The sequence below is a fragment of the Gavialis gangeticus genome, unplaced genomic scaffold (assembly GCF_001723915.1).
Source record: "Gavialis gangeticus isolate Ggan-Ray unplaced genomic scaffold, GavGan_comp1, whole genome shotgun sequence".
NCBI classification, from domain to species: domain Eukaryota; kingdom Metazoa; phylum Chordata; order Crocodylia; family Gavialidae; genus Gavialis; species Gavialis gangeticus.
Window position 1 is genome coordinate 256,159,643 of NW_017729032.1, and position 15,878 is coordinate 256,175,520.

Consider the following 15,878-nt stretch of genomic DNA (forward strand, 5'->3'; position numbering starts at 1 on the left):
GTAAGATGTCTTCTAGTTAGAGAGTCCAAACAATGGACACTCACTTGTACCTACTGAAAATTTGTTACTTTTGAAAGCTTAGCTCTTGACAGAAACTTTTGGGTCTCCAGGACCCAAAACAGTGAAACAACTTAGCAGACCACTAATTCAGCACATCCCAGTGGCCACGGTTACACCCTTTTCTTGGCTAGCCTTAGTATTTTCTAGGTAAGATTTGTCAATGCAATGGAGATAGCAGCAGCTTTGGGTTTCTGTGACCTCTTTCCTGATCATCCCCAATCATCTGTACTGACAAGACTGAACTAGTTTTTATTTTAGCACTTCCTTGAACTACTTACAGACATAAACAGGTCTCCTCACACTTCTCAATAGATTTTAAAAAATCCTTTTATTTTGGAGCAGAACTCTTCCTAAATATTTCTTTTTGCTCTGACAGGAGGCAGGTTTGATTTGTGTATAACTCCAACAAGCAAAAAGGTGAAACTTTTTCTGATTTTTTATGTTCCCGGCATAGAAATAATATGCGTAGTGCACATTACAGATTCCAAAACCGCCAACAGGAGCAGGTGACTATGCTCTGAAGCTGAATGTAACATGAGAACAGTAAAAACATTTCACAAAAATTAAGCTCACCTGGTTTAAAGTTGTAGTGGAAGCTGCAGTTTCAAACTGCATTCAATAATAGGTTCATGGTGCTTTTAGCACATTTTGAATAATATACTCCAGTTCAGAGATTTGCAATATATATATATTTAACTTGGTTTAAATCCAGATGGAACAAACTCAAAAACTTCATTAAACTCTTGATGTTTCAGAGTTTTCACAGTTTTTGATGTTTTCTATACCTGTTTATTCACTTACAGTCCAAGTACTCCAATACACACCCTTCAACTGGTCCAGCCTCTGCTTTCCTCAAGTTCATGGATTCATAGTTGTTAGGGGCTGGAAGGGACCTTGCAAGTTCATCGGGTCCAGTCCCCCCTGCACTAGGCAGGAAAGACAACTGTGGTCAAGTGACCCCAGCAAGGTGACCATCCAGTCTCCTCTTGAAGATTTCCTTCACCTCTGGAGGGAGTTTATTCCACAGTCTGGACATCCTGACTGTGAAGAAGTTTCTTTTAGTGGTAAGCATGAAACGGCCTTCCAGGAGTTTGTGGCCATTACTCCTAGTTTTCCCCAAGGGTGCACTGGTGAACAGTTGTTCACCAAGCCCTTGATGTACTCCTGTGATGTAGCAGTAAGCTGCTACCAAGTCCCCTCTCAGCCGTCTCTTTTTTAGGCTGAAGAGCCCCAAGTCCCTCAGCCTTTCCTCGTATGGCTTGCCTTGCAAGTCTCTGATCATATGGGTGGCTCTTCTCTGGACTCTCTCAAGCTTTTCCATGTTTTTGTTGAAGTGCAGCACCCAGAACTGGATACAGTACTCCAGCTGTGGTCTCACTAATGCTGAATAAAGCAGAAAAATCACTTCCTTGGTTTTGCTTGAGATGCATCGATTGATGCATGCCTGAGTATCGTTTGCTCTACTGGCTACAGCATCACACTGATGGCTCATGTTCACACTATGGTCTATTATTACCCTTAGGTCCCTTTCAGTCATGGTGCTAGTCAGTTTAGTGCCAACGAGCCTGTAAATAATTTGGGGTTTGTTCGTCCCCAGTTGGAGCACCTTACAAGTTCTACATTTACTTTTTATTAGCAATTACTTCAGCTCAGTCTTTGTCAAACGTCCCATATGGGACACTCAAAAGGTTGTCTGAAGACAGTCCAGGTGCAGGCTTCTACCTCTAGCTTTTATGGGCCTGCAGATTTTCTTTCAGCATCCCCTTTTGCAAACATATACCCTTCAGTCCAGTCTATTAGGGAGCCTATACACAAGCACTGAGGCTGCTCCAACATGCTGGAACTCCAATTAATTGAGTGTGGCAATTGCCACACTCCAGCAGCCTCCTGTATCTTGTGTATCAGTGTCCCAACAGTTAAAAATGGTTGTGGGGGCTAGCATTTGAATGCTGGCGTGTCAAATGAGCTTTAGTTCAAGCACACCCACCACTGTTTTCAAGCATGGGGAAACCAATACAGGAGACACAGCACCGTTTTCATTAGAGTGGCTGTCTGGATAGAAATAATAGGCCTAGAGCTCCATGCATAGAAATAATATGCCTAGTGCCCACGGGTTGTATTTTGCCTGTCTCTGCTCTAGGATATTCTCCTACTGCTCATGGCTTCTTTTCAGGCTTACCAAATCACACTTTTCCCCACCTTCAGCTGTAGCATGATAATTATTGTGCTTCAGCAGACTCCTGTGTCTTGTGTATCAGCATCCCTGTACTTCAAAATGGTAGTGGGGGCACTTTATCTAAAGCTTGTTCAATAAGGTTAAGATAAAGCAACCCCACTACCATTTTGAAGCACAGGAACACTGTTCCAGGGATGCTTCAGGCGCTTTAATTACAGCAGCTTAGAAAGCTGCTGCAATTAAAGCACCCCCCACACAACTCCTGGAGCACATGTATAAATGCTCCAAGTTATCAACCCCTTTCACCCACCGCATTTGTTCTTGTCTCTTGTGTAAACTTCTTCCATCTCCCTGGTGCATCCAATCTCTTATTAATAACTGTATCAAGACTGCATTCTTTTGGGTGTCCTGGAAAAATTCCATTCCTTCAACTCCATCTCTTCGCAGAAAACTTGTAAAAAAAATCATCTTAGTATGATTTTAGTTACTCCTTTTCTCTGTCTGGAGAAAAATCTGTTTAAGTGCTGAGAGTCCTTAATGACCAACCTGCTCATAAATATAGGACCTCCAACCTTTTAATAGAATGTATACTGTTCATAAAGTTGCACTTAAATTTATAACTGAGACTCCCTAGAAAGTCACAGCTTCAAAATACATGGAATATTTGCCACCATTGGCCTTGTCCAGATGAGCACAGACATTTGGTTCCTTGGGGAATGCCCATGCCACACACACTTTAGCATGCACCAAGCTACCCCAGGAGCATGGGTGACTGGTGCCTCTTCAGTCAAGACAAGGCACGTGCCCCCCTGACACCAGTCAGTGATCAGGGGAGCCGGTCATGCTGACTGAGGGCGATTTCACTCACCAAAAAGTGGCTTCGCTGCTTCCAGAAGTCCCGTAGCCACTTACAGAAGCAGCGCGGCCACTCGTGATGGTGGCCCCGCTCCCCAGCTGGCACTCACAGTGGGGGCACTGGTGCTCCTGCCTGTCCCCCTGCCCACCAGCTAAACAGGGAGCATGGCTTGACAGGGGGTGCACCGGTGCTCTCAGGGGATGCACGTGCACCCCCATGCACCCCTTGCACGTCGCCACTGGCCAGGAGTGGTAGGGGAGGCTGGGGCCAGCACTGTGCTGGCTCCAACAACCTTACCTGGGGACCTGGCGGGCTCCTGGGGCTGCAGTTGTGGTGATCCTGCTGCACGGAGCCTAGCCAACAGCTGAAGGACCGCTCTGAGCAGCCCAGCTACATTTTTCAGCCACACATGCTGCCCATGTGTGCGCTGCTGTTTTCTTTTCCATGTTTTTTTCCCATTTTTTTCCCCCCATGGATATCCAGGGGTCAAAAAACCCATGGAAAAAACCTGAGCAGTGCATGCATGGGCACTGTGCCCCTGTGGTGCAGAGAATGCCTGACTGTGTGGTATGTGGTGCTGCAGATGTATTTGTGGTGCCGTATATTGCATAGTTGCATTCTTTTGTATGTGCCCATTGTATTGTTCTGTTTTTCAACTATGTGACATGATATCATACATTACTGTGGCATTCATGGGTGCATTATTTTAAGTTAGACTAGGTGGTTTGGTCTTTTCACACCTTTGTTGAAAACCAACCATGCTACAATGGAAAGTTTTGGGGGTGGGAAGGAACATTTGACCTTTCTTATTCACCATTCGTCATGCCCAGTTATTTAGATTACTATACAGCTGCTGAAACAGGTGACAAAAACACTTCAGCCCCTGTAGTATCACATGTTAAACCCAAATTACAGATCTACCATGACCCTTTGCCTACGATAAACTAAGTCTTTTTTTTCAGGTAACTATAAAACCAGACCATGTGTTGTGCTACTGCACTCAGGAGCTCTTTGGTAGCTTCAGATTCATCATCTGCGTATAAAGACACTTAACAGACACAGATTTAAGTTTCTATCTTCTTTCTGGTCCAGGGTCAAAAAATACTAGAAGTAGGTTTTTGTTCACCTGTTTTGTTTTTTAAATGGAGGGGAAAGAGCACCTCTCCTAAATTAAATTGTCTCTATGGAACCATTTACTAATGAAGCTTATACATTCAGCCAGCATAGACTTACAGCTTTATTCAAGTCTCAGCTGCTTGCAGACTTAAAACAGAGAGCACCATCTGACATACTTACAAGCCTTTTCCACAGCATCTGTTAAAACAGGGGGTCAATTTGAGGATAGCCAGAAAAAAGAAAAAAGAGACAGGGCTCTAGTGAGTACACACTCTATCCATAATAATCCTCTCCTCAGAAGTATTTAAGTCCATCAGGCAGCACAGTACATCAATACTGCTGTATTCAGGAGCTTCTGAAGTTACTCTCTCTGTATAGTACCAAAAGGTCATTCAAACAGGCCATCTGAAATAACCCATGGAATGGGATGATGATAAGCCAAATGAGCCTACAAGACATTGTGATTGCTACTTCATCCATTTCAGATAACCATTCAGTGTTATGCCTGACCAGCTACAACAGCCTTGTTAAATAGAGCAGTTTATGCAGAAAAATGTACTTGCCCATTCCTTGTACTAACAAATGAAAGAAAAACTCTTGATCAGACCAAATAAGTGCGCAAGAAAAATTATTTGAAGAGTGCTCTGCCCAGAACAGTGACCATAGGTGCCAACTTTTATTTTTGGTAGTGGGTTGGGGGGGAGGGGGCTAACATGATGGACCTGTGGAAAGTTTAATGCATTTTAGGTAAGGTGACAGCTCTCTTCCTGAGGGTAGCCAGGGCCCTAAGGCCCCTATGTACTCGGTGCCTCTGGCAGTGATGATCAGGTTGTGAGCTTAACAAAAGCAAGCTGTGGCATTGTACCAGAATTACTCACTAGCAGCAGCTGAGTAACACAAAATAAGGACAGCAGGCATGTCTAGACGAGACATTTACTGTGGAGTTGATTAATTAGCTCTGCAATAAAACATCACTGTCTGCCCATGCACTGCTATTAGGACAGAGTAAACTAATTAACTCCTCTGTAGAACAAAACTGCCAGACACAAGTACTATCCTATTCAGAGTTATTTACTCTGCTGCAACACGTGTAGATGTTGTTGGGGCTGGCTGGGGCATGAGCCCTGCACCGGAGCACCCTTGTACCCCAGCCAGCCCCTCCATAGCACATTGACCTAGGTCAGAGCAAACCTAGGCTGGCAGGCTGACCCCTGTGGCCCCCTGCCAGCAGAGGCTGCCCTGCCCTGGCTCAACATGCTGTGGTCTCTGGCACATGAGTAAATGTGGCTCCCAGAAGCAATAAACTCCAGTGCAAACTGCACTAGAGTTTATTCAGGGATGTAGACATGCTCAGCATCTCACAGGGTATAAACTAACTGGTACCCAGTATGCAGTTCTATCTGATAGCCCATTATTCCAAACTGTAGAAATAGCCCAATTCTGAATTGTTTGGGAATCTTTAAGACACAGCCAAAGCCACAATCTTGATCAGGTCTGAAGTGTTAATGAAAAAAAAAGCCATTTTGATCAAAATTAGACTATATGGTGAATGTTTATGTCTGAAGTAAGTATAAGTAGTGATCCCATGTCAGAATTTTGTAATTCTATTTTTAATTTTTAATTTCAAAACAAAATTCATCTGATATGAAAAGGTCAAAATTGGCACTATTTTTTATGATTATGGTTTCATGGAAACAAGTTTTTTTGATTGCTCTCAAGTGATATGATCAAGAATGGTTTTCAAGAAATCTCCCAAATTTTTGCTTTCATTCCATTTTACAACAGCAATAGGTTTCTATGAAGGATTTTGTACAAAACAGAAACTGTTGTTTCTCCCATCCACCTGTACTGGAAATTTATATAAGATTTACTTGATGGAGGAAGATATGCAGCTGATTGGCCCACTTGAGTTTCTGGTTAAAGCTAAGTCTTTGTGGCATGCGAAGATATTCAGAACCTGTATAACCCAAAGGGAAAACACGAAGGGTAATATGAGGAATGTGGATCATGTAGTAATTCTAACTTTGTCTCTGTGCTCTTTGGTGCAGACTGTCCACTTGTTCTGTATTTACCCTTTACCCAGTGCTAAGTAAGAGTCCTGGTCAATTCCTAGGGCTCCTTGATATTACAGAAATACTGCTCATGTTACTAACACAATAGCCAAAAGTTCACAGCACTTTCCAGTGGAACTTAAGGAGAACTGCTATACCAGCTATGATCGATATGGTGTTCAGATCAGTATCAGTCATTGAGAATGACCTGAGCTAACTCATTTAGAGCCAAGACTATCATGTAACTCACATGGTAAATCATTTTTTAAAAAATTCTTAAGAGTTTTATACATTTAAACTGTCTAAATTAAAATAAAAAGAATAACTGTACTAAATAAAAGTTTGAATTGCTTCAATAATAACCAGCTGTACTATTTAATGGAGTTCCTTGGTAATTCACTTGCATAGTTTTGCATTAGGTCATGGAGGTGGGGAAGTAGCCAGACCAACCCTTTCAGACTTGTAATTGAAGAGACAAAACTTCCAGGATTTCACAAGCAGATGTGAAATGAGATATCATTGTGTCAATTCCTTTTGCAGTTTACTGGTATATAAATCCCTGTGCTGTGCATAGCATCCATGCATAGCTTCCTTGTTAAGCAGTTTGTGAGCCCTCCTTGTTTAGAAGGTAAAAGGACCCTGCCAGAGTTTCAGTAACAATTTATATAGCCAGGTCTTGAATGTTATATTGTCTTAGCTCAACATAGCATGCTCTGTGGTTCTTTTGCATTATGTGTGTTGTGTAAAAAGCATGTATGAAAAGCAGGGCCTTTACATGGCCTTGGGTGAGTCATTGAACCCTGTAAGATCTCAGTATCCCTATAAAGGAATCCAGGTTTCAGAAACTTGGAGCAACAACCATTCCTATTTGTGAAGCTCTAGGCTATTGTCAGAGTCATGCTGTGTGCGTATCTCTGAGCTATTTTCTGAACTACACAATAAGTGATAATAAAGGAGGAGGCTTTCTGAGGCCCCTGGCACATGTCCATCTAAAGGTGCCAGGGGATCTGATCCCCAGACCCAACAATTGCGTTGCTTGCCATACCACAAGTACATGTCAGAAAGTATGATTCTGGAATCAGAGATCAAATCCCAAACACACCCCTTCTACTTGCCAATGCAAGGACAGACTAAGGTCGCGATCTCAGGCTCTCCCTGAACTGCCAAATAGAAAGCCGGGTGCTCGCAGGTCTGGTTCAAGTCCTGCATGCAGTTTTGAGGGCCAGACCTGCCACAGGTTCAATTTAAGGTGCTATAGAAATCATCCATAAAAATGTTCTACATTTTATGCAGAAGATTTTTTTATGTCTGGTTTGCCACTTTGTGGTGCTTAAAATTAGGCCCATGTTGTAGGGATCACCAGGTTTAATAAACACAGGCATGCATGAATGAGAAGAACTAAACAATGAACTTTACTGTGGAGCAGTAGGCACCCCTGCAGACTGTTGGTCTCAGGCTTTTTGACTGTCTGTACTTAGCCTTAGTGATTAAAGCAGCCAGATGAACACCTCATTGTTACCACAGCTTCCCACAAGGAATGGTCAGAAAAGCAGGACAGCATTTTGTCCAAGACTAAAAACCTACTTGCACACTAAAACTTGCACAACTCTGACATCACCCTGTCAGAAACATGCCCTCACTGAATTGTTAAGCAGTCAGCAGCAGTTATTATCTGTTGCTCTCTGGCAGAAGCTACAACCGTCGAGGCACTGAACATTTGGACTTTGGATTTTGTCTCAGTGGTCTAAAGGGGAGATGGTAGGTCTTAGGTAGCCCTCACTCCTTCATAATCTTGCCTAGGCACATGGCAAAAGCCTTGTTGTGATGGTCACAGGCCTTCCATACAAGCAGATTCATAAGGCACCTCCTTGACCTCTTACATGTACACCGGGATCCAAAGGATTGACAATTGCCTATTACTACATAACTCTTAAGACTTCAGCATGTACGAACACCTCTCTCTTGTTCATTGACATCGAACCCCATTCTTGCTCCTAAAGCTCATTTATAATTCATACACTGTTCACTGCATTGTATGTTGATGATATTTAAAAGAACAGTCCATACACTTCTTCTGCCAGCTTAGGGTATATTTCATCTCCCACTATCTAAGAAAGCGACAGCTTGATTATAATGTAATTACCTTTTTTAGTGAACCTAGCACATAATTGTATTTCCAGATGGGTTTATGTTGCTTCTATTTAAGCTCATTAGAATAAGAAAGCTGTATTGGAAAAACAGAAAGTGAATATAATTTTTTTTACAAGGGACCTACAGTGAAGGAAAATGTACCAATATTATAATACTGAAAAAAATAAAGCTTTTAAACCAGTGAATGTAAATGAGTTTGAGAGCCCTCTAAGACATTTATATGGAAATTGCAAAAATAAGTGTTTCACTAACATTGCATGGCATTTTGTAAAAGCAAACACATTGAATAGCTTCACCATCCATGAATAACTGTGAAGCCAAGGCCAGTGTGGGGAAGTACATTGCATAGCAAGGATACTGGCAGGTTGCAATCAGTAAAATGGAAGGGCTTTTAATTTAAGTAAAATCCCCGACCACCCACGGATGAGTTCTTGCTAAGCAGTTTATTTGCATGTCGAGTGTTACTTCTTGATGCTTAAGTATACAAGGCGACACCTTTTTGTCAAAACATGTGAAAAGAAAATCCACGTAAATCAATGTCATTCTGCAGCAGAAAGTGTAGTTCAAACTTTGAAAAATGAATTGGTAAAGTGGCATCCTATAATTCTGTGTTCATTGAATCTCAGCAATTTCCAGTTCAAATATGCTCAACTCAGTGAAAGTGAAAATTATTTTCTCAACTGCCAGGGCTACAAAATCCAAATGGAACCAGGCATTCAAGGGTTTTTCTTTTTTGGTTTGCCTGTTTGTTTTGTCTTTTGGAGGGAGCTGTTGTTTTGGTTTTGGATTTGGTTTTTGTTTGTTGGGGTTTTTTAATTTTTTTTACAGGCTCATGCATCAGCAGTGTAGATTCCACACCTGGTACTGTATTTATTCAATATCCCTGTTAACAGACACCTGAACCAGTTCATCCTATCAGCTTTGCCGGCTGCACAGGTTTCTGTTGATAAATATTAGCAAAGCCTTATCACCAAACAAAGACTGAACACTCAGAGAGAGGCCTCTTAGCAAAAATGTTACCAGAACATTTTCAAAAATGTTTTCACTTTGTTTTGACCTCCAAGTTACAACATTATGTAATATGCCACATGATACCTAACCACACAATATATACCATGCAATCTTATATTTTTTACATACATAACGTAACGGTCAATTCTAAACATTTTGGAAATTGTCAGTTCAAGAGTCAGTGGTGTCTATATTTTATCCCACTTGGGATTAAATGAAGTCTCAGAATTCCCCACAGGACGGTAATTCCCTTTTAAAAATCTGTTTATTTCTTTACATTTTCCCTTCTCTATCTTTAGGCTCATTTGAAATAAACACTTCATCAAAAAGAGTTGTTTCAGTGGGTGACTTGGCTTCCAATTGCTTATGAGAGTATAATCTTCTGTTCACCATTCCAAATTTCATCTCATCTCACAGCAATGATGACTGAAGAATAGCATAATTTGAAGGCTGTGACCTCAAATGATACTATACTGGATACTGATTACTACTATATTATGCTCAGATGATGCTATACAATACAGGAAATTTACTGGAGAGCTCAGTGAACGAGTGCATATCACATTCCAACAGAGCCTTTGGAACAGAAACTATTTTACATCTTTTTTGGGGTGTCGCTGCACTTAGCTATAGAAGAATAGGCATGCCATTGATATTTAACAATGCCTATATTTTACGATCTTGTCATGCAACTGATAGATTCTTTATGTCACCTTCACTAAGTGGCCCAGCTCAATCTGATTGTCCCTAATAAAACATCAGTAAACTTATTTTTCACTTTCAAGAATGTACCACATTCAGTTTGCTTTAAAAATGCATCACAAAAAACAAAAGGCCTAAATGAGGATGATTGCACAAATTCTATAGGCCTTGGCCACAACACCTGCTATTCTATGTTTAGGCATCTGACTGGTCTGACCACTTGATACCAGATTTTTCCCCACTATCCTCTGAGTAGTTCTTCAGTTCTTCATATCCTTCTGGATATTGAAGTATTACTTATTAAATAATCATTCCAGTTACATATTTCATCTTATTGGATTATCCTACCAGAGGCCTCAATTACAGCATAATTGCTCATTTACCTGAGCCTGTTTGCTTTTTCATTTCCACACTTCCTTTTTGGTACAAGGGAGATCCCAAGATCCCTCCCCAGTCAAAAAATCAAGTTTATTGCCTAACACAACATACTTCTTTCCTTTCCAAATAGAAACTATTGACAGATGAGGCTTTTATCACTCCCCTGCATCGTATTTCAGAAACATCCTGTTTCTAAACGGACTGAAGCACTAGGAATTCAGGAAAAATGTTTGGGCTATTGTTTTCTCTTCCATGCCATCAAGTGACAAAAGTTCAGTCAAACAGGAAGAAAACAAATAGTTCACCTTAAATATAAGGAGAAGGAAGTAAAAAGGAAAAAAAATATGACTTGGAAAAAAGCAGTCAGTAATGTGACAAGTTAGCTGGTTTTAAATTTGGCAAAGCAAAAAAACATTTCTAACAATTACAGTGAATCATAAGAAATACCATGACTTCCAGGATCTCCACAAGAATATCTTGGAAAAGATATTCCAAAACATTTAGTGAAACCAATTATTTACTCAGCTCTCTAAAAGTGAGTCAAATAATTGGTTTCCAGAAAGCTTTCTGTATAGGCTTTTAAAAAAAAGTTTTTGTAGTTCGCCTAAGCTAAAAACTATTCATTTTTTCTACATGAAGGAAGCTATCCCAAACTCACTCTTTAATCACAGCAGTTGTGTCGTGGATGTACTGCAGAGTCAGAAAACCAATATCCTTATTAAGACCACCTTCTTTTGAAGCAAATCAACTGAGGGAGGTCAGGTGGAGTTCAAGGATTCATCATTTGTGGGTGGTTCTCTGTTTCCCTTTACAGTAATAAATTTGATTAGACAAGGCCCTGTTGAGACCTGAATACTGCCTCATCTCCTTTTGTCTTGGCCTTTTTTTGGCAACAGTAAATATCTGTGCCACTGGATCAAGGTCTTTCCTAATGTTTGCAATAGGCATGGCCAAGCACACAAGATAGGAGTTCCAGTTTTCAAAGCTGAAAGCTTTGGTTATAGGTGAGGCCAGGATACAGACACAATAAAGACTCCCAAAGCTAAAGAGATGAAAAATAGTGACGTGGAGGTTCATCCCTTCCGGGGGCTCCAGCAGCCCACATGGTATTTCCCTCAGCCACACGGCTTCCTAAAAGAAATAAAGTCAACTAAGAAAGGCAAAGTAAAACCATTTATAATGTTTTATGTTTGGGGGTTTTTTTCACTGGGAACTTACAGATATAGAATGGCCTTTGAATCTAGGTGGATAGGCACAGCTGTTAAAAGAAACCAAAGCTAGCACAGCTGCTATAAGTACCATTAAAAGCAGTTACTAGGAGAGGAAAAGTTGGGGCACTGCAAAGATTGTCTCTGTCCTCTGCAACATTCCCAGAGTATACAGCAGGCTTGGAAAGATTATTAGTTACATTTTGCTTGGCTTGTTCGGGTCAGACCTGAAGAAGAGTATCTTGTATTTGAGAGCTTGTCTAATTCTATCCCAACTATACAGTTGGTCCAATAAAATAAATCCTTGCCTTTTACATAACTGATTGTAATTTATATTGATGTGGTACACCAATTTCTTTCTTCCCTTCTTTCTTTCATGCACCCCTTTCCAACAGAGGCTCAGGGCAGCTTACAACATGAGAATAGGATAACTTGTAAAACAGGAGAAATATTAACAGAACAGCAGAAAATTTAAAACCCACTAACCAGTGGCTCCATCCAACTTTTATTTGCTAAATGCCTGTCCAAATAGGAAGCTCTTGAAAGATGTCCAGGCTCAAGTTCTGGCAAATGTAGAGATCACCCCAAGGTTCTGGACCTGGGTGATAAGTAGAGGTTGAACCCCACCAATCAAGCAGTCTGTCTACCACCACCACCACCTCTGTCTTCTCTACATTTAGCTTCAATTGGTTCACCCTCATCCAATTCCAATCTAGAGCTAGGTACCATGAAAGAACTGTGACTTTAGGGGCTGGGTCAAATGAGAAAGAGAGGTAGATCTGGCTGTCACCTGCACACTGATGGCACCACAATCCATTTTGATGCTCAGTCTCACCGAGTGGCCTCATATACACATTGAACAGGAGAAATGACGAGATGGAACCCTGTGGGACCTTGCAGAAAAGGTTGCAAAATGATAAGCACCACTTACCCATCACCATCCTCTGGGATGTCTCTGCTAGGAAAGAGTGGAACTAATTTAGAGTAGACTTGTGAATACCCACAAAGTCAGTAAATGCTTTGTCAGCTCTTCATGTTCACCTGGAAACAAAGGCTACTGAAAGATTAAGTAAGACCAGGTGCACAGTCTCCCCTGTTTATTCCAGCCAAAGAGCGTCAACCAAGGCCACAAGCACAGTCTCTGTGTTATATGCAAGATGAAAACCAGGCTGACAAGGTGTGACAGCTGGCAATCCTGGGGCTGGGTCTCACGTCAGCCCACCCACCTGTCTAAGAAAGGCAGTCCATCCAGACATGCCTGCCACAACTTGCTGGTAGAGTAAACTGGTGTTCTAAATGGGAGGCTGCCCATTAGGGCTGTGCAAAGCTTTGGTCCCTGATTCGATTTGGCAGGGATTTGGCCCAATTCGGTGGCTGAATCTCCAAATCTGAACTGAAACAGAGGAACCTTTAATCTCTCTGAATCAAATTGGAACCCTCCGAATTGATTCAGAGAGATTCAGAAAGATTTGGCAATTCAGACAGAGACACAGCTTTAAATGTTTTTTCTACATACCTCTAGGTAGCAGGCAGCTCATGAATGCTGCAATGGTGGGGTGCATGGAGTGTTCCACAGAAGCTCAGGGGGTTCCCCAGCGTGCTCAGCATCAGACCCAGAAGTGGACCAGAAGCACTTCCAGTCCACTTCCCAGTCCACTGGAGAGCGTGCAGGGGGCCTCCCGCCCCCTCCCAGCTCAGTGACTGGTGCTTCCTGGGTCTGGGGGGGGCACCCATGTTCCCCCATGGTCAACCGCCAAGCTGAGGTGCAGGGGGCCCCACACATGCTCCCTGGTGGACTCAGAAGTGAACTGGAAGTACTTCTGGTCCACTTCTGGGTTTGCCCCCAAGCACACAGGGGGCCTCCCATGCTCCTGTGGGATGCTCTGTCCACTGGACCATCACAGCATTCATGAGCCATGCCTGGTACCTTGAGGTATGTAGAAAAAATACTTAAAGCTGTTTTTATGTCCGAATCACTGATTCTCCAAATCTTCAGATTTGGATTCGGCCAAATTGAATCGATGACAGTTATCTAAATCAACTAATCAAATCACAGTCCTCCATTCAGGCTGAATCTAAATCCGAATCAAATATGGCCTGTTTCACTCACCCCTACTGCCCATTATAATGCCCCAATACCGGGGGGGGGGCACTATCCACAGCTCCATACTGCCCTTACACCCATGCTCATGCCTCTCAGATAGCATCTGAACAATTTCCTACACTTTGACTCAAACTCAGCCTCTCAGCACCTGAGGACTTATTGGGGTCTTCTTCTTGACCCAGCCATGTGGCCTTGACACTCCTGAGGACTTACTGGGGTTGTGACTCACCCTGACTCCCTGGCTGAGCCTCCCACTCGGCCTCTGGCCCAGTTGTGGCCCCAGGTGTCTGTAGACTTACCTTGGCCTATCCACCCCATGCCTGGGACTTCAACTTGTGCCCTACAACTGGAGCCCTCCAAGTACGCCCTCTCCCTAGGGCCGTCACTGTAACCACTGCCATTATTACTTGGGGGTTGGCCCATGTGCTGCCCTTCAGCCCTACTCAACACCTGAATTATGCATAGTCCTTTGGGTCATAAAGACACCACCTACTCTGTACAGGCTGCCTCTGCTCTCATGCCCTCTCCCTGGGGGCTCTGGGGTCTTACACCTCTGTGGGGTTCCAATGGCCACAGCCATGCCTGGCCCCCTCACTCCTCCACTAGCATCTTACACACACAGCCATGCCTGGCCCTCTTACCCAGAGTGTTGTGGGGGCTAGGGTTACTGAGGTACCCCTACCCACCTTTCACTGGGGAGGTGACTGGTCCTGGTATTTGAATGGCACTGCCCCACCACTGGCAGTCCCACCAGGGCTCCCTACCCCAGCAGGGTGAAGTTTCAGGTCATGTCCAGGACCAGGAGCCTCCAGCCACCCCCCTAGCTCCTGCCTTTACCTCCAAGGTGTTGTAAGCAGCAGCTCAGCTGAGTGATGTTTCTCCCTCAGCAGAAGGCAGCAAGCAGCAAACTGCTGCCTCTTCCTGCCATGCCTAAGTTTGAAAATGGCCATCTATATCAAGCACCTGATGCCTGCCTGCTCCAGCCCTTAAAGTGGAAGGCACCAAAGGTGTACTGCCACACAAGGGTCCAGGAATCTAAGGACATCCAGATGCATCTGGAGCTGTTGGACAACCACCTATTCAATCACCTTCCCCAGCAAAGGGAATTTGGAGCTGAGGCGATAACTGTCTATAGGGTCAATGTTAAGTGATGGGGTTTCTTGAGTAGAGATCAGACAACCACAGACTTAAGAATGTCCAGCAACTCGTGCTCTCAAAGGGAAGCATTGACAATCTCCCACAGCAACAACCCAAGTATCCCCCATCTGGCTTTCGTAAGCCAGGATGGACATGGATCCAGTTGAAAACTGGTTATAACATGAACTACAGCATATTCGACAATGACCACACAGTTGGTCCAGGGAATACCAACACAGTAGGCACCTGTTACAATGACTTGCCACTAGGTAGTGTGGGAGTGGTTAGCAATGTTTCCAACTTGCAGAACTGACCTCTTTTAATTAGTAAAAAGGTAGATCATTAGTGAATTTGTGTATGACTTTCTATTAAAATAGAGTCCTATTTTCAAAGTCAGGTCTCAAATGGTGATTTTTTTTAAAGTCTGCTTTTCAAATAATAAAGTGAGTTCACCACACAAAAATGTCAAAAAAGCCTCATTACATTGATCCAGCAGGGAGATTTTTTAAATGAAGATGAAGTATGTAGACTTTAAATCTCATGTCTAGTATCATTTGGCAAATGGAGGAAAAAATATTAATATGATTAAATCTTAGCAGAAAGTCTGCACAGGTCATTTCTATGTCAAATTTTTAGTTGTCCAAATAATGAGCTCTGAAATGTTGAAAAAATGGTAGCTGAACAGTCTTTAATTGCAGTCAAATCTTTCATTAGAGAAGAGTATTTACTGTACTAAGTTAATTTTGCTAATAAAAATCTACTTGGATAACAATGGAGCGGGAGAGAACCAGCTGTACGTGTTTCTCTTAAAAATGGGAAAAGGACATCTGGTTGCACCAGAGGAGAAAGCAGACCTCTTTAACCAATTCTTCACCTCCATTTTCTTGTGCAGGGACCAGGACTTCCCCACCGTGATGCAAGATGGACT